The sequence below is a fragment of the Phyllobates terribilis genome, unplaced genomic scaffold, assembly GCF_046119375.1.
Source record: "Phyllobates terribilis strain yellow unplaced genomic scaffold, ASM4611937v1 Scaffold_11__3_contigs__length_659146591, whole genome shotgun sequence".
Classification (NCBI taxonomy): domain Eukaryota; kingdom Metazoa; phylum Chordata; class Amphibia; order Anura; family Dendrobatidae; genus Phyllobates; species Phyllobates terribilis.
Genome location: NW_027362771.1, coordinates 360,196,051 through 360,223,191, shown reverse-complemented (window position 1 = coordinate 360,223,191; position 27,141 = coordinate 360,196,051). Strand labels below are relative to the sequence as shown.

Below are 27,141 nucleotides of genomic sequence, written 5' to 3'. Positions count from 1 at the left end.
TATGGAATCACTCAATTCTGAGGAAAAAATTATGGAATCATGAAAAACAAACACACAAAAGAACACTCCAATACATCACTAGTATTTTGTTGCACCACCTCTGGCTTTAATAACAACTTGCAGTCTCTGAGGCATGGACTTAATGAGTGACAAACAGTACTCTTCATCAATCTGGCTCCAACTTTCTCTGATTGCTGTTGCCAGATCAGCTTTGCAGGTTCGAGCCTTGTCATGGACCATTTTCTTCAACTTCCACCAAAGATTTTCAATTGGATTGAGATCCGGACTATTTGCAGGCCATGACATTGACCTTATGTGTCTTCTTTCAAGGAATGTTTTCACAGTTTTTGCTCTATGGCAGGATGTATTATCATTTTGAAAAATGATGTCATCATCCCCAAACATCCTTTCAATTGATAGGATAAGAAAACTGTCCAAAATATCAACGTAAACTTGGGCATTTATTGAAGATGTAATGACAGCCATCTCCCCAGTGCCTTTACCTGACATGCAGCCCCATATCATCAATGACTGTGGAAATTTGCATGTTCTGTTCATGCAGTCATATTTATAAATCTCATTGGAACGGCACCAAACAAAAGTTCCAGCATCATCACCTTGCCCAATGCAGATTCGCGATTCATCACTGAATATGACTTTCATCCAGTCATCCACAGTCCACGATTGCTTTTCCTTAGCCCATTGTAACCTTGTTTTTTTCTGTTTAGGTGTTAATGATGGCTTATGTTTAGCTTTTCTGTATGTAAAATCCCATTTCCTTTAGGCGATTTCTTACAGTTTGGTCACAGACATTGACTCCAGGTTCCTCCCATTCGTTCCTCATTTGTTTGGTTGTGCATTTCCTGTTTTGGAGACATGTTGCTTTAAGTTTCCGGTCTTGACTCTTTGATGTCTTCCTTGGTCTACCAGTAAGTTTGCTTTTAACAACCTTCCCATGTTGTTTGCATTTGGTCCAGATTTTAGACATAGCTGACTGAACAACCAACATCTTTTGCAACATTGCCTGATTTACCTTCTTTTAAGAGTTTCAGAATCCTCTCCTTTGTTTCAATTGACATCTCTCGTGTTGGAGCCATCATTCATGTCAGTCCACTTGGTGCAACAGCTCTCCATGGTGTGATCACTCCTTTTTAGATGCAGACTAACGAGAATATTCTAATTTAATGCAGGTGTTAGTTTTGGAAATTAAAATTTACAGGGTGATTCCATAATTTTTTCCTCAGAATTGAGTGATTCCATATTTTTTTCCCTCTGCTTGGTCTGAAAAAAATTACCCTTACTGAGTACCACATTTTTAATCTTTATTTCTTTTAGTGTTTCTTAAAGCCCTAAAGTTGCCATTGGAAATGACTTTAGTTTTGTGCCATGTCTGTGAGCTGCTTCTTTTCAACAACATTAAACAACTGAATGAACATCCTCCAAGCCCGATGATTCTATAATTTTTGCCAGGGGTTGTAGATTAGAAACACATTAAACATTACCTCTGTTTCCAAAATATATGCTAAACGTAAACATGGCATGGACAACAGACATAGTAGGGCAATAGAAAGAAAAATAACATCAGGGATAAGAATGTGTTATCCACTAGCAGCAACACAACAGGGACTGCTGGCAGCATACATCTCGGCAGTAATTGTACCAAATGCAGGTCACATTTGTCCTCCTTTTCCTCTGGTAAGAGTATTTGTGGGGAGGAAGCCGTTGCAATATATTATGTATAATATCTATCTATCTATCTATCTATCTATAACTCTATCTATCTATAACTCTATCTCATCTCAATCACAGCAAGACAATGTAACCTCTGACAGCGACACTGTCAACTCGAGACAGTGTTCTGCTCAGTCCACCTCCTTCTCTGCTATAACACTTAGTGTTGTACAGAGCGGAATTTTCAATCTATCAATAACCTGTTTCTGTTCTGTACCACATAACCTACAGCACCCCGGGGCCTAAGGAGCATACTACAGTAGAAGAACTTGTTCCATTTGGTTTATTGGAAGAAATGAACAGTCAGACTTTATTCTCGGATGACAAGGGACCAGAGGGGATGGAAAACATGATTTTTATGCCAAGCTGTGTTGCTGGCTCTTCGAGCAGTGGTGGTAGAGGCTTTGGCAATGGTAAAAACAAAAAAACAAATAGCATAGCCAGAACAATAAACAGGATTTTTTTAAAAAATTGCTTTGGCAATGGTAGTAACCCTCTGGGTCAGGGCAAATCTGAAGGTGGAAATCAGGAAGGTGGACAAGGAGCCATTTCCCAGGAGTGACGATGATGATGATGATTGTGTGGTGGGCAATACCTGGGAACCAGACAAGGGTACCAAGGAGGTGATGTCATCAGAGTGGAAGTTATTCGCCTCATCGATATACAGTGCAGGCAATGTGTGGCTAAAACAGCATCTGGGTCAATCTGCTTGTTCTGCAGTGATCACTGGAGCAGTTGGTGTTGCGACTTGTTGATGTAGGAGGCTCAACAGTGCGTAAAAAGCTCTGATGATGGTCGTGGTGGTAGCAAGTCCTATATGCTAGCATCTCATCTGTGGGAATTCTTTTCCACTTTGCTGGGGTCCATTCTGTTGCAGTGTGCAGACAATGTTGTTGGAAAATTTTGTTCCAGATTTTACTAGTAAAATCTGTAGCGTAACTGCAATGTGGGCAAATTATCATGCTGTATTGTGAGTATATTTCCTGAAGCTTGTCTGTCTTACATGCAAGTTTTATCCACATTTTTTATTATGATTTACCATTAAGTAATCAAGAATTTCTGATAATCCTGCATTGAAGAAGTTCTATTGACCTATTTGAGATTGGTTATAATTTTAGGTGTTCGAAGACCTTTTTACACACTAATATATTTTCCATTGCACAATATCTATGCAGAAGCACAAACAACTTGCCAGAAAAGGTTGGCGTCTTTAAATATAGCTCATCTTGTAGGTGGAAGGAAGTTTAATGAGATTTCTTGTTTTATGGAACTAATGATCCTCCTTTTACAAGAATCCATTCTAAGAATGAACTACCTGAAGTAACTATGGCTCTAAATGACTATACAGTTGAGAATAGATGGAATGTATGACTTATCTCATGATCTTAAGATACAAACATGATGTTTTGAGGATGGTAATACATACAGCAAAATAAAATGTAGCTGCCTGGTGTCCAACTCATCCTGGTGCAGGTAAAGAGCAGTACAGAATATGTAGTACTGTATTCTGGAAAGGCGCCACCAGAAAGACAATCCATGTATGTACATAATGAAGATTTATACCAGTGAAAGGAATTTTTGGTCAATCACACATGCTGCAGATCTGAGCTATTCAAGGAATTATATGTTGAAAATATTGTAACCTGTGACCATTGTCACAGTATTCACTTGCTACCTACCAATTGACAATGCCGCTTTAGGGGATAATCAATTCATTTCACCAGTCAGTGGTATATAGTATAGATCAAAAGTTTTGACACAACTTTTCATACAATTGTTTTTTCCTTTTCCTCAGTGGAATGTGCACATTGTGGTTTTGCTGCCTTCAGTCTGAATCTACAGAGAAACACATGGAAGCAAGGAGTAAAGAAACATGTAAGACAAAACAGAATATGTATTAGGCTGTGTTCACACATCATGGTATTTTTGGCATCAATTTTCTGCAGCAAAACCTGATCTCTCAAGGGAGGTTTGTTCAGGATTTTTCTTGCAGTTTTGGTGCGTTTTTTCAGCGGTTTTTCACCACCCACTACTTCCTATGGGTGAAAAAACGCTGAAAGAAGTAACCTGCTCTATTTTCCAAAAAACCATGCAAGGCACAAAATCCTGAACAAAAAAACTTGATATGTGAACTAAGAATTCTGGAATCTCATAGACTTTGCTGGTACTGCAAAATGCAGCTGAAAATTTGCATAAAAAAAAACGCAACACAAAATGTTGAAAAAACCATGATGTGTAAACATAGCCTTAAACCTTAGATTCCTCAAAGTAACCCCTTTTTACTCCGACGACAGCATTACACAACTTTGGCATTCTCTTAAATGAGTTTTTCCCTTTCATTAAAACAATTCCCAGCTGCAGGCTATTTTAAAGAAACAAACTGCGCTCTACTCGCCTTCTCCGGGTTCACTGTAGAGTCTAATGGCTGCTCCAGCTTTTGGCATGGGCTGTGACACTAACTGCTGTGCTGTCGACATGACGTCAATCAGTGAGCTCAATGGCTCTGAACGGACAGTTCCCATGAAGATGCAGTGCCCCTTCTCATAACCACTGATCCGACTGATTGGCTGACATGCTGTCAATGTGACGTCAGAGCCACAGCCAATGCCAGAAAATGGGAGCAGCAGTGAGACTCACGTTGGACCCAGGAAAGGTGAGTAGACAGCAGTTTGTTTCTTTATAATAGCCTGCACTCAAGGATTACCTTTTAATGAAAAGGAACGACCCCTTTAAGCAGTTTTATCAGGTTTATACCTGAAATGTTTTTTCACCAGTCTTGAAGGAGTTCCCAGAAGTGCAGAGTACTAGTTGACTGCTTTTCTTTCACTTTATAGTCTTAACTCATCCCAAACCATCTCAAGCGGGTTCAAGTTGGGTGATTGTGAAGGCTTTATCATCTGACATAGCACTTCGTCCCTCTCCTTGTGGGTCATATAGTCCTTGCAAAGGTTGGAGGTGTGTTTTGGGTCATAATCCTGTTGCAACACAAATGATGGTCCCACTAAGTGCAAACCAAATGGGATGGCATGTCCTTGCAGAATGCTGTTGTATTTGTGTGAATGTGGTAGCGATGCTGGGTAAGTATACCTCGGAATAAATTACCGATAACGTCACCAGCAAAGCACCCACACACCATGAAATCTGCTCCTCCATGCTGCAAGGTTGAGTACCACACATGTAGAGACCATCCTCTCACATTTTTACATCTCACAAAGAAATGGCGGTTGGTATCAAAAATCTCAAATGTTGAGTCCTCAGACCACAGTACAGATTTCCACTGATGTCCACTCCTTCTGTTTCTTGCCCCAAACAAGTCTCTTCTTTTTGTTTGCGGTGCCCAGTAGTGGCTTCTTTGAGCAATTTGATTATAAAGGCCTGCTTCTCGCAATGTTCTCTGAATAGTTAACGTTAAGATGTTTTTGATACTTGATGTCTGTGCATCATTTATGAGGGCTGTTATCTGAGGTGCTATCAATTTTCGGTTTCAGAGGCTGGTAACTCAGATGAACTTAAGACCACGGCCCCACTATCAGTATTTGGTCAGTATTTTTTCTCAGGAGTGGGAGCCAAAACCAAGAGCGGGTGATGAATGCAGAATTGGTGACTTGTTTTTATTATACCTTTTCTCTGATTGTTCCTCACCTGGTTTTGTCTCCCACTCCTGAAAAAAAATACTGACCGAATACTGATAGTGGGGCCGTGACCTAATTCTTAGTCTTCATGAGGGGCAGTTTCATTATACCAATTGATGGTTTTATAACTGCAGTTGAGGATTCCTTCAAGGTTCTAGGAATTTTTTTGGCCTGACTGACCTTAAAGTAATGATGGAATTTTGTTTCTCTTAGTTGAGTGGATCTTGTTATATTCTGACTTAGAACAGTTGTGAAATAAGGGTCCGCACTGTATGGAACTGTGTACCAACTTCTTCTACAAAACACCTGATGAAGGCAAAAACATTCTGAAGGCCAACGATTCCACAAATGAACATGAACTCTTGACCACACTTACATGTTCATTGGAAGCCATTCAAGGTGACTGATGAAGTTGCTTGAGAGAATGCCAAGGGTGTGTAAAGTTGTCAGCAGAGTTAAATGGAGATACTTTGAAGAATCTAAGGTTGAACACACATTCTGGTTTGTGTGGGTGTCATTTATTCATAATGAAGTAAATGAAAGACCACCGCTTTGAGAACCCTACTCCCTTATCCAGACCAGATTTCCTTTGACAGATTTTCTCTTCCACCATATATTATCGGTAGGAAGTAGTGTTTTAGAACGGATAATTTTTTTTTGGTTAATAGATGCTAATTTGTAAGTAAGTCCAATTTATTAAAATAAGATTTTGCTGTGTTCTTGCAGTGTTCAAGTATTACAGGGTGAAGTGATGAATGGAGTGGATTGCGGTGAATAGCAGAGGAATGCCTGAGCAGAATTACTAATTGTACTTTCTTGCTTTTTTGCTTCCGCTGTTAATTTTTCTCGCATAAATGACAGCAGCATTGTGAAAGGAAACGTGTGTCTCAGCAAGGCGGGTTCTGACCTTTCTCTCAATGGAAGAAACAACCTGCAGGGAACTCATAACAACAGAGCGTTTTCATTTAGTGCTGCCTGCTTGTGGGATTACATATGACTCATTTAAGTGCTGGAGAGGATTGGGAGACATTTTGCCTGTTTTTAGTAGAAAACTTTATTCCATAATAATATTACTTAGGATTCATCACGATTCATTGTTATTTTTTTTTTAGTATTTTACCACGCATATATACAACTGCAGCGTTCAAAGACAATTTTGCCAGAAACTGTGACGACAACCTGAAAGGCTCCGTAGGTTTCTGTCATGTGACAACTCCTATGACTGAGCAGAAATCTGGAATTGATAATTGCACTTGTGAAATGTTTTTTGTTCATTAAAAAAAAATAGAATAAAATGTAGAATATATTTTACTTTAATCGTCCATTCTGTATGTGCAGGGGATGCCGCACAGTTCTTAGTACGGAGTCATTTAATCAATTGATCCATCTGAGTTCCAGTGAATTAATAGATTGCATTATAATGCATATTGATTACAACCTGCATTATTAATACATTTCATTTATAAAACTATTTTAATCCACTTATTAGTCTGGGAATTCTGATAGTCTACTGTATTTTATATTTGATTAATTAACATTAGGGTAAAGCTTTGGATGAAAAGTCAGAGCTAATTTCAGGCAGGCTTTATATGATGTGCTGTATAGCATGTGCTGATGTGAGTTTGGAAAGTGTTCTGCATTGTTTGTATACAAAGTGTCCCAGAATTGATAGAACAGCTTAACCTTTAAGGCCACGGACATTTCTAGTTTTTTTTCGTCGACCAGCCATATGAGGATTTGTGTTTTGATATGTAGACACATTTGTCGCCTTAGGCATGTTGTGTGATGTCTAATTTCACTTGCAGTACAGAATGGATCAATCAGAGAACCGGAGATACGGATATTTCTCCAAAGTGTCCTAGGTGCCGTTTTTCAACACAATACCAGGCCGCATATTACTCCTATTACTGAAAGCAACCTGTGTGGCCTAAATGTGTTTAAACATGGCCTGCAGTGTCTCCAAACTTGTCTCCCATCAAGCGCATCCGGAATGTCATCAGTCTTCGATTGCAAAGAGAGCTGCCAGCAGCGGATTCTGATGATTTGCAATCAGCGTGGCAGAACATTTCTCAGACATCCTTTAATAACCTCATAGATTGCAGCGTGTATTTGTGCTCATTCTCAATGCTGAATAAATCAAGATGTTTTGAAAATTTGATTTCCATTTCTTCAAGATTTGGATATCATGAACATGTCTATCAATCTGTGATTTTCAGAATTCCATGATGAGTATTTGCTGAGTTTTTGATGTTGTAAATTTTCTGCAGTTTTTTTGTACCTATTAGTTAGCTTGCAATAGTGCGCGAACGCACTGAAACATCATATACGTTTACCTGCAGATTTACCACTTTTAATGCAATTCTGTGGGGGAATCTGCGCATAAAATTCTGTGTACCCCAAAGAGAAATTGACATGCTGCGGATTTGAAACACGCACTGCAGGTCAGTTTACGCAGCATAAAAAAACATGGGTATGAGACTTCTATAAATCCCGTCCACTTTGCTGTTACTGTAATATGCTGCATTTTGTGTTCCACAGTGTCAAAAACTTACCAAAAAAACTCTTTGTGGAAACTTAAGCTTGGGGTTGCAAATTAAACTTTTTTATTTTTTACAACTCCATATAAGTGGATTGAGCAAGGCCGCGCTCGTCTAGTTGTTGAGCAAGGCCGCGCTCGTCTAGTTGGAATGTGACTGGGAGCATGCATATCGCATACTTGCGGTCCAATCGAGCCACCGGCAGTGACTGCAGACTTCTGTGATCAACCTAAACAACCCCTTTAACTTGAGGGCTAACTAGTCCATTACGGGGACCGTCAGCAGGCCCCCGGCTGTCATGATCACCCATCATCAGAGATTGACAGCGGTGTTTAAATGGTGAAACTGCAACAGTCAGAACTTGCTTTGGTCGCTGCTGTTACAGGGGCGTAACGATGACTGCTGGAATGGAATTAATAATGCAGGTGTGAACTCCACCTTAGAAGGTTTTGTAGTTTTTGGATTTTTAACAAAATAACCTTTGTATTTAGCTGCAAATCACTAAAGGTTTTATTAAGACTGTTGGCTTATTTGTAAGTGATGAATTTTCTCCAATGAATATTCTGTGTGTTAGGCCTTTATTCGAGATACCTCATTGGTTTGTAGTAGACAAGCTCTGCATTCTTCAGCTCTTTATTCTTCTGATCATCATTCTGATACAGGTCTCTTGCAATCATGTGCTATTTTCTATCCTTGGTGCGAGCTCGGCTGTTCTATTTTTACTTTTCACACATTCTTAGTGAATTTGTAATTCAGTTTATGGCGCAGCGGCATCTGGTTGACTTCTGTTTGTTTTCATTCATTTTGCAGGGCAGACAGTCCTCATAACAATAGTTGGATGGGTGTCAATCCTGCTTCTCCTAAGAGCATAATCAGCCGAGATGCCTGGAAACAGTTAACCTGACAGAAGCAACCAGAAGTGAGTTCTTTTAAGGAGGCTTCTTTTCTTTTCTGTGTATCTTGCTCCAAGTCTTAAAGGCATAAAGTCTGCATTTAGCTATGGCCTGCTTTATACTGTGTTCTGTGCTCATTGTATCTCACACAAGCTAGACAAAACACAATCTCATTTATTTCATTGCATATCTTTTATTGTAACTGACAATCAACCATTAAAGTGGTTGCTCAATACCCTTAATGCCCTATGTAAATATGTCTTTAGAGGGGTTATCCGAGACTTTTGTATTTTTTTCTGGGGAACATACAGACTCCTTGCAGATGTTGTTGTCTTTGGTGGCATTTAAACCCAGAACCCCAACGCTGCAAAGCAACAGTGCTAACCACTGAGCCACCGTGCTACTGAAGGCAGATAGTTGCTGACTACCTGCCTGTTCTACCCAGTGCCAATCTCTGCCATTCCTAGACGTTATTCTGCAGCTTCCATTGACATCATGTTGACAGCAGCTTCTTCTTTTCGGCTCTACTCTGTTGACGGGGTGTTTCTGCAGATGTCAAGCTGATTGACATCCAGATCCCCACTGCCTAACTGCGGGGAGCCAGTTGTCAATCAGCATAAAGTCGGCAGTGACAACGTGTCAAGGTAACAGACTGGAAGAGGAAGCGCTGCTCTGTTGATATGAGGCCAAATGAAGTAGCAGAATCGCCAGCAGGAGCAGTCTGTAACCACTCTGAGCCGGCAGAGATCAGCGCCAGTCAGAAATGCCAGGTCGATAGCCTGCAAGTTCTTAGCACCATAAGAAAAAAAAATAGAAAAGTCTTTCTTAATTTTTTTTCACCACAACCATCCCACTCCTTCTGAGTATACTGCGGGGTTGGTGAAAGGAGTTGTCCAGGCTTGGGACAAAAGTCTGCAGGCACTCTGTCTGCAGACTCCTGAATCGTGACAGCATTCGGTGTGCACGCTCTTCAAGATTCCCTGGTATTGCCGGTGCGAGCGTGTGATCATGTGACTGCATGCATTTGATTTGCATAGCGATCGGGTGCCGACTAGATGTGTTGTTTTACTCCTCTGCATAGTAGTGAATTGAGACAAGCCAATTTTTACAGCATACTGTTGTTGGGACAAAAGTCATAGAGGAACTGAAGACTTTTGTCCCAAGCCTGAACAACCCCTTTAAGGAGTAAAAAAAAATGCCAAAAAGAATGAATATAAATAATGCACATGACGCGCCCCTGGGCCTGCTGTGTCGCGCAGCGTCTCGCGCACGGGGGCTTACCCGGAACCGGATCAGATGAGGGTTGTAGTCTCCGAGTGGCGGGGACCCGGTCCGTGCCCAGGGAGTCTTGATAGATGTTATTTGAGTGTCGACTACGCCACCCGTTGATTTGCAGCTATGGAGCTGCCGCTGCAGGGCAGACCGCTGAGGCCGGTGTAGAATTGTGCAGCGTGATAGTATAACCCCCAACGGGAGGGGTATGGCCTCAGGGCAGCCGACGTGGAAGATGGGGGTAGCAGGAACCACTCAGAGACGGTGCGGTGTAATTCAGGGTCTTTACTGGTAACAACGATAGACCCTCCCGGAGTACTTGCTAGCGAACGGGGCCTGGTCAGTCCTTGAGCAGATGGGATCTCCCCTGGCCAGGCGGAGTTGTAGGCCTCCCAAACTGACTGTACTCTTCTGGCTACCTTGCTAGAAGCGGATATAAGTAGCCCACGTCCCTGAGTGTACCGTGTGGTGCTCACCCGTATGGCCGGTGACTCGGGGCCTTCTATTGGCTTCCGCTCCACGATGGCGGTGCTGGTCCCACACGTGTGACCGTGCCTTCGGGTTTCTGGGCCTGAGGACCTGAAATCCCCTGCCGGTCGGCTTCTGCTGCTGGGTAGGAGTTAGTCCCCACAGCCTCGGACGCCGGGTCCGGTAAGAAAACTTCTCAGTCAGGGCGAGCTCTGCAGCTGCCAGCCCCTGACTCGTAGTAGTATTGCTCCCACTGAGCTCCTGCTGTTTCTTCCTATGACTGTTTCTTGTCTCTACTCTCCTTGACTCCTCACCCTGCCTCAGCCCCGGGTTTATATAGGGGAAGTTCTTCCCCTCCCAAGACTGGGCAGGAGGTGTGGCATGCACAGGATCCCTGACCAAAGGACCTCCCACCTGCTCTCAGACGTAATATCTATCACTGTGGCAACCAGACCCCTGGGGTGTCACACACATAATGCACAGCAATGTCAGAACGACTTGCCGAGCATCTGCTCTGTCTTTTGTAACTGCTTTTAACTGCTTCACACTTCAAAATCCTAGTGGCTAAAAGAAGTGACTGGCCATGCTTCTTGTGGCTTCCCATTGGAAGTCGCCACTATGTTATATATGGAATTAACAAATAAAACAATGGCGGCAAAACGGCCGTAAAAGACATCGGAGAAAACACTTCAGGAAAAAACACGTATGCGTCTAAAACATGCCGTGTGCGCATACCCTTAGAGATTTTATATGGGGTCCCAGGAGTTTAAGATGATATGTTCTGTAGCAAATTAGGTAAAAGTTGTGTTTTTTTTTTTCTCTTTTATTTGTCTTTGTTTTATTTTGGCCTAAATAGATAAACAAAATGTAAATGACTAATGTAAGTCCTAATGATTCCCTCATCCTCGCTGTGCCTGGCCATATAATGTAACTGGTCTGTATTCTTTATGGTTTAGTACGCCCCATTGCATGAAACTTGAAGCTGCCAAAGCCCCCCTTGAGGAATGGACTGTTTTAACCTGCTTTCCGGTAAACTCTCCATCTATTGCAGTAACCCTTTCACAGTGCAGCCTAATGGGTAAATGTTTGCACTTAAGTGAGCATCAATTGGATTTGTCTTTTACCAGCACAGCAAATGCAATAATGCAAGGTAATAAAAAATACATTTGTGGAAATGCTTTGTGGCGGAGTAAAGTTTGGCTAGAGCACCTGCTTTTCTGTTGTGTTCCTTTTGTAGTCCATAACAGATCATTAAAGAAGTAAAGCACAGACGGTTTTCATTGTAGACACTGGGTACTGTTCATGGGAACATAGCCTATGTGATACTTTAAAGACTTAGAAAACCATTAAAATGTAGAAGTTGATCCAAAATGAAAAAGTGTTTCTTACCAGTAATAGAGTATCATACTCCACCATGGACTGACATGAAGAGTGCGCCCTCTCTTTCTTTCATAAAGAGCTTCTTCAGTACATATTTGTAGACGTGGGTAGAGGAAAGCCCGCTAATAAATTGAGCTTAGTGTCATAAGAAATAATTTACTCTTTCATTAAGTTATAAATAATATTTGAATTAAATTGGTTTTCCACTACTCGGACAACCCCTTCTGTTTTCCCCCCAGTAAAGTAATAACACTTATACTTTTCTCTGGTGCCGGAGCCGCTCCGGTGGCAATGAGTGCTGGCTTCACTCTTCTTTGGACAAATCAAGACCTTCAGAGGAAGTAAGAGCTGTTGCTGCCTTTTCACTTCCTCCAGATGTCAATTACATCCAAAGGAGAGGAGAGTGAAGCCAACCCTAACTGGCCGCAGGGATCGCATGACATAATAATGTGACGCGAGCCCCTGGAGAGACAGTGCCAACACCCCTGGAACGGCACTGGCACTGAAGGGGAGTATAAGTGTTCTTTCATCTGGAGGATTTAGAAGGGTATGTCCGAGTAGTGGACAACACCTTTAATTTCAGAGCTCACTAATGTCTAGACTTATAATTTTCTAGTGGCAGACACCCTCAACAAAAGACCCCTGTGCATGAAACGTAGATGGGCTCTTTGTCTTAAAGCTGACGACAATTTGATGGTGCATGTGTCATATTCTGCCCTGTCTTTACTGGACTCAAACACATACAGTACAGACCAAAAGTTTGGACACACCTTCTCATTTAAAGATTTTTCTGTATTTTCATGACTTTGAAAATTGTACATTCACACTGAAGGCATCAAAACTATGAATTAACACATGTGGAATTATATACTTAACAAAAAAGTGTGAAACAACTGTAAATATGTCTTATATTCTGGGTTCTGTAAAGTAGCCACATTTTGCTTTGATGACTGCTTTGCACACTCTTGGCATTCTCTTGATGAGCTTCAAGAGGTAGTCACCGGAAATGGTTTTCACTTCACAGGTGTGCCCTGTCAATTTTAATAAGTGGGATTTCTTGCCTTATAAATGGAGTTGCGACCATCAATTGTGTTGTGCAGAAGTCAGGTGGATACACAGCTGATAGTCCTACTGAATAGAATGTTAGAATTTGTATTATGGCAAGAAAAAAGCAGCTAAGTAAAGAAAAACGAGTGGCCATCCTTACTTTAAGAAATGAAGGTCAGTAAGTCCAAAAAATTGGGAAAACTTTGAAAGTGTCCCCAAGTGCAGTTGCAAAAACCATCAAACACTACAAAGAAACTGGCTCACATGAGGACCGCCCCAGGAAAGGAAGACCAAGAGTCACCTCTGCTTCTGAGGACAAGTTTATCCGAGTCACTAGCCTCAGAAATCGCAGGTTAACAGCAGCTCAGATTAGAGACCAGGTCAATGCCACACAGAGTTCTAGCAGCAGATACATCTCTTCAACAACTGTTAAGAGGAGACTTTGTGCAGCAGGCCTTCATGGTAAAATAGCTGCTAGGAAACCACTGCTAAGGACAGGCAACAAGCAGAAGAGACTTGTTTGGCTAAAGAACACAAGGAATGGACATTAGACCAGTGGAAATCTGTGCTTTGGTCTGATGAGTCAAAATTTGAGATCTTTGGTTCCAACCACCGTGTCTTTGTGCGACGCAGAAAAGGTGAACGGATGGACTCTACATGCCTGGTTCCCACCGTGAAGCATTGAGGAGGAGGTTTGATGGTGTGGGGGTGCTTTGCTGGTGACACTGTTGGGGATTTATTCAAAATTGAAGGCATACTGAACCAGCATGGCTACCACAGCATATTGCAGCGGCATGCTATTCCATCTGGTTTGCGTTTAGTTGGACCATCATTTATTTTCAACAGGACAATGACCCCAAACACACCTCCAGGCTGTGTAAGGGCTATTTGATCAAGAAGGAGAGTGATGGGGTGCTACGTCAGATGACCTGGCCTCCACAGTCACCAGATGTGAACCCAATCAAGATGGTTTGGGGTGAGCTGGTCTGCAGAGTGAAGGCAAAAGTGCCAACAAGTGCTAAGCATCTCTGGGAACTCCTTCAAGATTGTTGGAAGACCATTTCCGGTGACTACCTCTTGAAGCTCATCAAGAGAATGCCAAGAGTGTGCAAAGCAGTCATCAAAGCAAAAGGTGGCTACTTTGAAGAACCTAGAATATAAGACAAATTTTCAGTTGTTTCACACTTTTTTGTTAAGTATATAATTCCACATGTGTTAATTCATAGTTTTGATGCCTTCAGTGTGAATGTACAATTTTCATAGTCAAGAAAATACAGAAAAATCCAAACTTTTGGTCTGTACTGTATATTTCTGACTGAAACTCTCTTGTGATGTCACGGCTGCGTACCTGACTTGGACACCCTTGCGACGTCACAGTAGCTAAGCTGTCTAGACTCCACTTGGATATAGGGCTCTGATGTCACAGCATCTTGCCTGCCTGAAAGCCACTTGTGCCTGAATGAAATTCACTTATGAAGTCATAGGGTGTTTCCTATCGGTAGGCTTCTATGTCACAGCATCTCAACTGCTAGTTCTGATATCAAAGGAGCTTACCTTGTGACATCAGATAGTTCATCTGCCTGAAACCAATGTGTGATGTCATGGCAGTGTACCTGATCATAGTAGGGGAAGACCCCAATAACGTAATCTATTATGGAAGAGTCAAATATGGATGATTTCCAACTGATGGATTGATGACAGCTACTGTATATGCTAGTTATAGACCACACAATGAAGGTTTTCCAGAGAGAGTACCTCACTGCTGTATTAATCCACTACTAGGGCTCTGTTCACACTTCAGTTTGGACATAGGAATAATTGATCCACTGCATCAGTGATGTCAACATAAGCAAAGGGGTCCCATTGATTACTATGGGATCTGTCTGGGTTCTGTTTTTTTATCACCTTCACGACTCGGCCAATTTCCGTTTTTGCGCTTTTGTTTCTTCCTCCCCTTCTTCCCAGGGCCTTAACTTTTTTCATTTTTCTGTCCACATAGATATATAGGAGGGCTTGTTTTTTTTGCCAGACAAGTTTTACTTTTGAATGACCTCGTTCAATTGATCATATAGTGTACTGGAAAACGGAAAAAAATCCATATGGGGAGAAATTGTGAAAAAAAAAAAAAGCAATTCTGACATTGCTTTTTGGGAAATGTTTTTACGGTGGACGGTGTGTGGTACAAATGACCTCTCAGTATGATTCTGCTCATCGGTATGATTACGGTGATACCAAACATGTCCAATTTTTTTTATTATTTTAGTGGTAAAAAAATCAGAAGTTTGAGGGGAAAAAAATGTTTGGGTCGTGTTGCCATTTTCCGAGACCTGTAACATTTTCATTTTGTCGGTCGATGGAGCTTTGCAACTGCAAATTTTTTGCGGGGTGGGACGGCGTTTTTATTGATAGATGTGCCTTTTTGATAAGCATTTTTTTGTGGTATCGCAGCAACCGAAAATAAAATAATTTGACCATTCTTGAATTTTTTCCATTTATGGTGTTTACCGATAATGTTAATTATTTTTATATTTTGATAGACTGGACTTTTCTGAATGCTGTGATACCACATACTTGTATTTCTTTTATTATTTTTTTTTAATGAGTGATTTGAAATTTTATGTTGTTTTTTTTTTTTTTTTTTTCCATTTTTTTTTTTTTTTTTTTTTAAATTTACTTTTCACTGTAATTGTTAGTCCCCTTGGTGCTTAAAGGGGTTGTTCACCTCTGGGACATTTGGGACATTTTTTTTTACTTAAATGCATATATTTTGAGCTAAAATTAATTTTTCCTATTCGGCTTCATTAAAATTTTTACACTGTTTTGCAGACTCTTCCCTGCACATTTACCGTAACTTTGATGTGGTGCATGGTTATAAATCAACTGAGAAGAGCCCAAATAAAGACAGATAAGAGTTAGAAACTTTCCCCATGTGGTCAGGATGCGCTCACTTGATACTCAGTTAACCCATTCATCAGCAAGCAATAGACAGTACAACACCGAGGCCATAGAAGGCAAATAGTTAATGAAACAAAATTTACAAAAATTATTTTTAGCCAAAACCAAAGATGGATTTAAGAATTAAAAAAAAAAAATATCCTCAAAGGTGAACAATCCCTTTAAGGATCAGTTGTTTCTTAAGTCTTTTCCTGAGACGGAACATACAAAAAGAATAAACGGACATGCATAAAGAGCCTGATTTGTAAGACGTGAGCCATGTACATGCCAAATAATAGGCAATGCAAAGAACTGTAATTTTTGTGCCATTTTGCCTGCAGGCCCCTATGCAACTGCACAGGTTACATTTATAGTACTTTGTCCACCCCCTATAATAATTTCCTCTGGAACCCACATGATGTAGTTATGACCCTGTTGGGCTTTATGCAGAAGGTCCTTAATGTCTGTATACCAGCCTTCCTCCTGGCTGTTATATATACAGTAGATCACGAGTATCATGATCATTCTCCTAATCCCGTGAAACTCAGATTATATATTTTACGCCAATATTATGATTGTCTCTAATTTGCTACTATTAAATATCACTTATGGTGTACTTTTATTATCTACATGTCCCCGTCTCCCTGATGTATTTTCTTCTTTTTTTATCTTGTATCTTTGCTCTGTACACCAGGATTATGTCTGTATATTATCCTTGTTTATCCATAAAGAGGATTAAATGGAGCATTCCCGTAATATAGGAAATTCTAAAAATGTTTTCTTAAAATCGTTGAAAATAGAGCAGATTTTTTAATATTGGTACAAAGCTGTATCAAAATAAGAGATAAACGACATATATCTGTGTAAGTATGTGTGTGCTGTGTATATTCCCCCACTGTCACAAATTTTAGTTGTGTAATCCTGTAATATCTAGGCCTTAGCAGTAGGAACAGAGCTGTTATCCTATCATTGTAATCCCTGATCCTCCCTTATAATAAGATGATTCTGTTGACCCTGTCCCAGTTTTATAGAACTAGTTGCACTATATATTTTATACATATTTTATATTACACCAGTTCAATTACTACAAGATAATTTGTGCCAAAAAAAAGCCAAGTAATGCTTGCATATTGTGTGCACACAATACTACATGATACTGCCGTGTACTGACCATACCTTCCCTGCTTTATACCGTGTTAGGCCTCATTCATGCGTGCTGTCCTTACTAAAAAGCAAAGGATAGGAGGAGAGATGTAATTTTGTTTATTTAATTATCCATCTGTGAAAAAAACTGACGACACACTGATGGTAAATACGGACACATGAACCGTACACTGACAACACACTGATGGTAAATACGGACACACGGACCATACACTGATGGTAAATGCGGACACACGGACCATTCACTGACGGTAAATACGGACACATGGACCATTCACTGACGGTAAATATGGACACACGGACCATACACTGATGGTAAATACGGACACACGGACCATACACTGATGACACACTGATGGTAAATACGGACACACCGACTATACACTGATGGTAAATACGGACACACCGACTATACACTGATGGTAAATACGGACACACCGACTATACACTGACGGTAAATACGGACACACGGACCATACACTGATGACACACTGATGGTAAATACGGACACACCGACTATACACTGATGGTAAATACGGACACACCGACTATACACTGATGGTAAATACGGACACACGGACCATACACTGATGACACACTGATGGTAAATATGGACACACCGACTATACACTGATGGTAAATACGGACACACCAACTATACACTGATGGTAAATACGGACACACGGACCGTACACTGATGACACACTGATGGTAAATACGGACACACCGACTATACACTGATGGTAAATACGGACACACGGACCATACACTGATGACACACTGATGGTAAATACGGACACACCGACTATACACTGATGGTAAATACGGACACACCAACTATACACTGATGGTAAATACGGACACACGGACCATACACTGATGACACACTGATGGTAAATACGGACACACCGACTATACACTGATGGTAAATACAGACACACCGACTATACACTGATGGTAAATACGGACACACCGACTATACACTGATGGTAAATACGGACACACCGACTATACACTGATGGTAAATACGGACACACCGACTATACACTGATGGTAAATACGGACACACGGACCAAACACTGATGACATATTGATGGTAAATATGGAACACGGACCATACACTGATGGGAAATACGGACACATGGACCATACACTGATGACACACTGATGGTAGATACGGACACATAGACCGTACACTGATGACACACGGATGACATATTGATGGTAAATACGGACACACAGACCGTAATCTGATGACACACTGAGTTTCAGTTCATCTGAGATCGATACCTCTGATGTAATGACTGACCTATCTGAACAGGACAGTTCTGGCTGTGCCTCTACATTCCATCATAAGAGAAATACTAATAAACCACCTATAAAGACGATCGACAGTTCGGCTCTACGCAGGATCCTAAGAATAGATTTAATTCTTCTTCCTTCAACAATCCAAACATCATGCAGGTAGAAAACACAGTAATTATAAAAACCAAAAAATAGACAACTGACTGTGAGCACTAACATGGATTATGGCTTTTCCCTACTATAACCTACATCTACTATGTCTGTCATTAACATGTTTTAAATAAGTCTTAACTTAGAACACAATTAAGGCCTTTAGACAGTATTTTATCTATTCAAGCGGATTTAATTAATACCATTAGAGATGTGAATAAGATTGTGACATTACTCACAGTAAAAAGACATTTGTTTTGAAGATAATTCAATGGAATTGACAAAAGAAATAATCCGGTGGTCTCTAGATTTTACAGTCAAATCCTCCCATTCTCACGTCCTTTCAGGAACAGTGTGCGGTTATGACTCTTACTGATCAGAAATCAGATACTGTATCCACACAATCTTCCCACCTGGTTGACTTTCATAACAGTAAAGTACCTAATCCCACGTTCTATCCAGTCTAGTCAAGGACTAATATAATGGACTAGATGGTGGTCCGATTCTAACGCATCGGGTATTCTAGAATAGGTATGCGGCCAACCGGGCAAAATCAGCAGAGCGGTATTTAAATTTGGCGCCAAAATCGCTGATTGGTCGAGGCCGGCAACTGCGACCAATTAGCAGAGCGGTGTTGAAATTTGGCGCCTATATCGCAGATTGGTCACGGCCGGCGGTCGCGACTAATCAGCAGAGCGGGGTTTAAATTTGGCGCCAATAATGCTGATTGGTCGCGGCCAGCGAACGCGACCAATCAGCAGAGCGGGTTTTAAATTTGGCGGCAATAATGCTGATTGGTCGCGACCGCCTTCCGCAACCAATCAGCAGAGCGGTGTTTAAATTTCTCAGCAATAATGCTGGTTATTCGTGACCGGTAACCGCGACCAATGAGCAGAGCGGTGTTTAAATATGGCGCCAATATCGCTGATTGGTCGCGGCCGGCCACCACGGCCAATCACCAAAGCGGTGTTTAAATTTGGCGCCAATATTGCTGATTGGTCGCGGCCAGAGACCGCGACTAATCATCAGAGCGGGGTTTAAATTTGGCGCCAAAATCGCTGATTGGTCGCGGCCGGCCACCGCAGCCAATCAGCAGAGCGGGGTTTAAATTTGCCACCCATATCGCTGATTGGTCGCGGCTGCCAGCCGCGACCAATCAGCAGAGCGTTGTTTAAATTTGGCGGCAATCTCGCTGATTGGTAGCCGGCGGCCGCGACCAATCAGCAGAGCGGCGTTTAAATTTGCCGGCCATCTCGCTGATTGGTCACGGCTGGCCACCGCGACCAATCAGCGTCGTATTAGTGTAGGCCCGGGAGCGGCGCTGCTTGTGCGGCTCCGTATTAGCGAGGACCGGGGAGCGGCGCTGCCTGTGCGGCTCCTTCTGCTGCGAGAAGCCGGGAGATGAGCGGCTGCTCGCAGCAGAAGCATCCCGACCGGCGGCGCTGCTCCCTGGTCCTCCGTTCACACTTGCTGTCGGGAGATCAGCGGGCCAAGCCACTGATCTTCCGACGTTAGCCGCATGGAGGTCAGCGGCGCCGGTCGGGGTAGTTGTGCTGCTAGCGCCGCTCATCTCCCCGCTGCATCGCCGCTGACCTCCGTCCGCCAAATGAGCCGCTAACGGCCGCCATCTTTTTTCAGAAATCCCGCGGCACTGATTGGCCGCTGCCGGACCAATGAGCGACGCGGGATTTCCAAGACAGACAGACAGACGGGATAAGACAATTATATAGTAGATACCTTCTAACAAACTATGGAACTGGATCTTGGAAGTTGTTTCTCTAAATGTATGTCATCTGTATCCAATTTGTCTAAACCTGAGCAAATGGCTATAAAACAACTTCAATCTAATCAACATACCCTTATTCGTCCCTCTGACAAAGGGGCTCTATAGTCTCATACTGGATAGACTATTATATGAGAGGGAAATTACTAACGTGTTACAGGACTCCCACAGCTTTGGCAAACTATCGGAAGATCTTACTCGTTCTCCGACAACATTAGAGATTCTGTTACAGGAAGTAGGACACTTAATGTCATGAGAAAAAGGGAGGCAAAGTATATTTTTGTAGACCATCTTATATGTCCCATTTTTATTGCCTTACCAAAAGTACACAAAGATAAATTTCCCACCTGGTTCCACCAATTGTAGCAGGTGTTGTTTCCTTATTGGAACATCTGTCAGCATGGGTGGATTAATTAATTCAACCCCTTACAACTTTCCCCGCTAGTTATGCATGTAATACTAAGCATAATTTATGTATTAAAATTGGACACAAGATTTTTGTTGCATCACCACTTCATTATACTCCTGTAAGCCTCATGATAAAATGATATCAGCCTTGTCATTCTATCTCCTCTAATTTGCGTGTTATTCTGAACTTTTGAATACTTTCATTCTTTCTGTTTCTTTTTTTATTAACACACAGTTTTCATGTTTAATGTTGTTTTTTATCTACACATTCAGGGCTGCATGGTGAAAGGAACGATGCATGTATTCCTCATTGAATCCCTTTTGTCATCACGTTCAGTTGTTATGTAGATGACCTGATTTTTAGTTTTCATCAGGATAATTTTGATATGAATATATTTTCTGTCTTTTTGAAGGATAATGACATGAACTTACTTTTTATATCTGAAAAGAAAGGGAATCTCCACCCTCATTTTCGATATTTTTCTTACCGGTAACATTTCTTCCTCTAAGATCATTTATATAGAAAACCCATTCACAACTTGTCACTAAGAATCTCCCGGTGGAGAAATTCATACAAGCTAGAAAAGCTTATTCAGATGATAAGGGAGATGCTTTGGCATTTCAGAGAAAAAACACTTTGAAAAGCCGTCCCGAGGACTTGGTGTTATCTGATTAATGTGTCTTACCTTCCTATGGACTAGTCAGCTAAGACACAAAGAAATACGATTCTAAGCTTCTATGGGGCATTTTTTTCCTTGCATGACAATGCCTACTTTATTGGGCAACAACAGGCATAAAAACAGGCAAAAAGTGAACTCCCCCATAGAAGAATCTCTGCTAACGCCCCTTTAATTATAGTGGAAATTAGCATATACACACGTGGTCAAAATTGTTGGTACCCCTCTTTTAATGAAAGAAAAACCCACAATGGTCACAGAAATAACTTGAATCTGACAAAAGTAATAATAAATTAAAAATCTATGAAAATGAACAAATGAAAGTCAGACATTGCTTTTCTGCTTCCACAGAATTTTTAAAAAATGAAACTCCTGAAATAGGTCTGGACAGAAATGATGGTACCCCTGAAAATAATGTGACAAAAGGGACATTTTAAATCAAGTTTTGTCCACTAATTAGCATCACAGGTGTCTACAATCTTGTAATCAGTCAGTGGGCCTGTATATAGGGCTACTGATACTCACTGTGCTGTTTGGTGACATAGTGTGTACCACATTCAACATTGACCAGAGGAAGCAAAGGAAAGAGTTGTCTCAGGAGATTAGACAGAAAATTATAGGCAAGCATGTTAAAGGTAAAGGTAAAGACCATCTCCAAGCAGCGTGATGTTCCTGTGACTACAGTTGCACATATTATTCAGAAATTTAAGATCTATGGGACTGTAGCCAACCTCTCTGGACGTAGCCGCAGGAGGAAAATTGATGATAAATTGAAGAAACGGATAATACGAATGTTAACAAAAGAGCCCAGGAAAACTTCTAAAGAGATTAAAGGTGAACTTCAAGCTCAAGTAACATCAGTGTCAGATCGTACCATCCGTCTTTGTTTGATACAAAGTGGACTTCATGGGAGACGACCAAAGAGAACACCATTGTTGAAAAAAAAATCATAAAAAAAGCCAGACTGGAATTTGCCAAACTACATGTTGACAAACCACAAAGCTTCTGGGGAATGTCCTATGGATAGATGAGACAAAAATGGAAGTTTTTGGCAATGCACATCAGCTCCATGTTCACAGACTTAAAAATGAAGCAAATCAAGAAAAGAACACTGTCCCCACTGTGAAACATGGAGGAGGCTCTGCTATGTTCTGGGGCTGCTTTGCTGCATCTGGCACAGGGTGTCTTGAATCTGTGCTGGGTACAATGAAATCTCAAGGCTATCAAGGGATTCTAGAGAGAAATGTGCTGCCCAGTGTGAGAAAGCTTGGTCTCAGTCGCAGGTCATGGGTCTAGCAACAGGATAATGACCCAAAACACACAGCTAAAAACACCCAAGAATGGCTAAGAGGAAAACATTGGACTGTTCTGAAGTGGCCTTCTATGAGCCCTGACCTAAATCCTATTGAGCATCTTTGGAAAGAGCTGAAACATGCCATCTGGAAAAGGCAACCTTCAACCATGAGACAACTGGAGCAGTTTGCTCATGAGGAGTGGGCCAAAATACCTGTCGAGAGGTGCAGAAGTCTCATTGACAGTTACAGGAATAGTTTGTTTGCAGTGATTGCCTCAAGAGGTTGTTCAGCAAAATATTAAGTTAAGAGTACCATCATTTCTGTCCAGGCCTATTTCATGAGTTTAATTTTTTTTTTAAATTCTGTGGAAGCAGGGCTGAAAAGCAATGTCTGACTTTCATTTGTTCATTTTCATAGATTTTTAATTTATTATTACTTTTGTCCGAATCAAGTTATTTCTGTGACCATTGTGTGTTTTTCTTTCATTAAACGAGGGGTACCAACAATTTTGACCACGAGTGTACATTTTACAAGCTAATATCTCTGCAACGGAAGTTAGAAATAAAAAAAAAATAAATAAAAAGCAAGTGTTTTATACTCTTTAGCTTATTTATCATGATGTAGTCAGTTTTGCATGTAAAAATTGTGAAGGGTCCACTTTAAATTATAGACTAGGCCTACATTCAGATCAATAATACAGTTTTTAATAACTAAGTTTCTGCATATACCGAAATCAGCATACTTTAAAATGAGGTGTTTGCTAATGGGCCAACAAAGAAGCTTTATGTAACAGAGATTCTCAGCAGCATCAGTATTGGGGCATCCTGCTTGTATAGGGAACCATTCTTATAATATAATTTTATTTAGGCTATCCTCTGTTCTATGTCCACGTAAAGACATGGCAGAAAGTATGTCATAGGCTGCGTCCCCACTATGCGTTTTTCAAGCGTTTTTGCCTCGGAATTTCCGCAGCGAAAAAAACTTAAAAAATGCTTGGTAATACGTGCCCCTTGGTCCCCAATGATAATCCGCATGTGATGTGCACATGCTGCGGAAATTTCCGTTGTGGATTATCATTGCGGAAAAATACACAGCATGTCCATTAATTTTGCGGACACGCAGCGTAATTGCCGCCATTGACTTGCATTGAATCGCTTAATATCCGCATCACTGCATGTGCACATGCGGATATTAAGCGATTCAATGTGCGGATGGTACCCGGGTCTGGAAAAGAGGAGACTCTCCTCCAGACCCGGGTACCATGGTACCTGTTAAAAAAAGAATTAAAAAAACCCTCCATTATACTCACCTTCCGATGGCCCGCTGTCTTTTCTACGCTGCGTCCGGTCTCTCGTACGGCTCGCGGTGGTGTGAAAGGACCTTCCATGACGTCATCTAGTCATGTGATAGGTCACACGACTGCTGACGTCGGCGGTCGCGTGACCTGTCACATGACTAAATGACGTCATGAAAGGTCCTTTCACACCACCGCGAGCAGTGCAAGAGACCGGATGCAGCGGAGAAAAACCGGGGGCCATCGGAAGGTGAGTATAATGTTTTTTTTTTATTATTATTTTTTACCATTTTTATTCTTTTTTTCAACTATTACTTGGTCACACTATATAAATCCATGCCGGTTGCATGGATTTATATAGTGTGACCAAGTTTTCAAGCACTTTTCCAAGTGATGCTAAAATCGCTTGGAAAAGCGCTTGATAACTCGTATGCAGAAATGCATGTGAAGAACGCTTGACAAACGCTTCTACCTGGCAGGAAAAACGCATGTAAAATCCACATGCTTTTTTTTCTGCCAGGGAGAAGCGGAAAAAATATGCAGCATTTCTGCATCGTGGGCACTTAGCCTAAGAATCAGTAGGTTTTTGGTGTACATTTTAACTTGCATTGCATTTCATCATCTGAAGTTTGCCCTGAAGCTTTGTCTTTCTCTCCACAACAACGTGTGAATGTGCTTTTGATAGTGAGAATACCTTAAACAGAATCTGTCACCAGGTTTTTGCTATATAATCTGAGAGCATCATTACATAGTGACTGAGATCCTTACTGGGCTGCTCGCTGTCATTTTGATAAAATCAGTTTTCTCTGCTGCCGATCTAGCAGTTCTCTGAATGCTGAGCTCTGTATAACTCCGCCCACATCATTGATTGGCAGCTTTCTGTGTACACTGTACATTGACAGCAGCTAATCAGTATTTGGAGCATGGTTACAGATCACATATTAAAAACCTGTTGACAAGATTCCCTGGGAGACATCCTGCTCTTTTCCCTTTATTTGCACACAGAAGCAGCAGAAGCATAGAGGAAATTTTACAGTAGTACTGAGCAGTGTAGCTGTTAATCTAACACTGGGATAAGCTAGCTAGATGATCTGCGTGATCTGTTTCTCTGCTCCTCACTCCTCATCCCTTCTACCCTCTCAGGGGGCTTTTTTTTTACCTCCATGGTCTTACAAGGTTTTTCTCAGTAAATGCTTATTTATGAAAAGTGAATTGCTAGGTGATTATTGTAAACATACCATTATAATACAGTTCAGTCCTCATAGTTCAAATTTACCATTTTGCAACTTGTATAACGTTTCACAAGCCAATTTAGATCTAAGGACCAGTTGTAGAACATTCAACAAATCTGCAACATATTACATTCATTCCTTTAGAGTTGCAAGTTAAAATACATTATGTAGACTGCAGAAATAACATTAAAATAAAAAGTATTCACATATTCCAAATGTGAAATTTAGTCTCATTGATAAAGAGGACCTGTTACCAGGTCAAAATTGGCCAATTTTTTGTGATTATTTAATCCAGCTGCTCCACTGAGTATTTTTTCTTTTTAATTTGGCATACAGTTCCTGAGATATTGGCCTTTTTATTTTGTGCTAATTGTTATGTGTTTTTTTTTTCTTTTACCAAATTGAAGTTGCTCACAAGGAATTGGTGCTTAAAGACAAGCCCCCAAATTTTCTAGTGGGCCCTAATCAGGTAACCATGATTACAACTATGGTGGTGCTCCATAATTGTGGGTAAAGGAGAACCTCATCAGATGAAAATAAATCTCTATACAAAGACCAGCACTGATATTACCACCATATGGTGATAATATCATAATAATAATGCCTCCTTTGTGCTCTTTAGATGGTAAAATTGCCCTAGAAAATATTAATGCCCTGTGCTAGAGCCTTCCACATTTTGTCCCTGGAAAGTGATAATACCCCATATGCAACTTTGATGGTCACAATACTCTGAGTTCCCGTAATGCAATAATGCTTAAGTGCTCCCCCTATACACTATATGATGTCCCCATTGCTCCCCTATACACAGTATGATGTCCCCACAGCTCCCCTATACAACATATGATGTCCACTTTGCTGACACCGTGCAGTGGGTGCACTGAGAGCCCCACTGCTGGGAGGAAATTAACTTTATTCCACCCGGCAGCCTTACTCTTTCAGTCATAACGCTGGCGCTGGCACAGTTTCAGTCACCACTCAGTGTATAGAGAGCGGTGGCTGTAAATGCGCTCCCGCACTGACTGACAGCCGGCTCAGCAGCCTCTGCCTCCCAATAGCTATGCTACTGGTGCCCCTATAAACAATAATGCTTCTTAAGTGCCCATTTAATATTTAATAATGTCTCCTGAATCCCCCCATGTACAGTAATAATGGCCCCAGCATCACTGACGCGAGCAGGCGGTCATGTCACCACTAAACTCTTTCAGATTCTCTCAATTCTCTTCGATTGAGAGAAGCCAAACTTATCTAGTCGGCATGTGCAAATATCAAACATGATCGTATGACCGCCAGGCATGTGCAAATATCAAACATGATCGTATGACCGCCTGATAACGCCGGTGATATTGGGGACTCATCACAGCAGACGCACCCTGTCAGGATTTGGCAGTCTGCAGTCACATAAGGTGACTGCAGACATTTATCCCAAGCCTTTAATAACTGTATAATAATAAAATGCTTCTTATAAAATTATTAAAGCACTACTCCTAAACGTAAGTCTCCTGCTCCTGGTCATATACTTGCCCTCCGGCATCCTCATCGTTTTTTGGCGCCGGTCCGGTCCCGCGGCGCTATCTTTTGAGCGCAGCTTCTGACTGTTGTGAGGCAGTGAACGGGATCGTATACGAGGGACGTTATATATACCCCAGAATGTGTGCAGAGACCTATTAAATCCATTGGAGTGCATTGCAGTCATAAACTCACCTGCGGCTGCAATGCAGGAATGAAGGTGAGCATTGACCTGGTCAGGCTATCTGGCTAAGGCAGATTAGTAAAACCCGGCAGGGTCTTCATTTCTTGGAGGAGGCTACAAGAAGGCAGTGGGGCGGCCTCCTCCCTCCAACCCGGGTTTTCCAGTGGCTCTTGCCACAGGTCCTTTAAAAACCCTACACTAAGGATTAGTGTTGTTCAGTGTTGGTGTCGCGCCCCCGGGGCCGTGGGG

At 41.4% G+C, this 27,141-nt stretch overlaps 1 protein-coding gene across 4 annotated transcripts in view; it reads left to right on the top strand.

The window, feature by feature from the left end:
• OTUD7A (OTU deubiquitinase 7A) overlaps positions 1 to 27,141 on the top strand; it is a 316,185-nt gene that overhangs the window by 94,731 nt on the left and 194,313 nt on the right. For 2 of the 4 annotated variants that reach the window (XM_073652915.1, XM_073652914.1), the window contains exon 2: positions 8,711 to 8,819. The exons of the other annotated variants lie outside the window; for them this stretch is intronic. The gene's annotated coding sequence lies outside the window, so the exon portion shown is untranslated. The remainder of the gene's footprint in view (positions 1 to 8,710; positions 8,820 to 27,141) is intronic. 4 annotated transcript variants of the gene reach the window in all.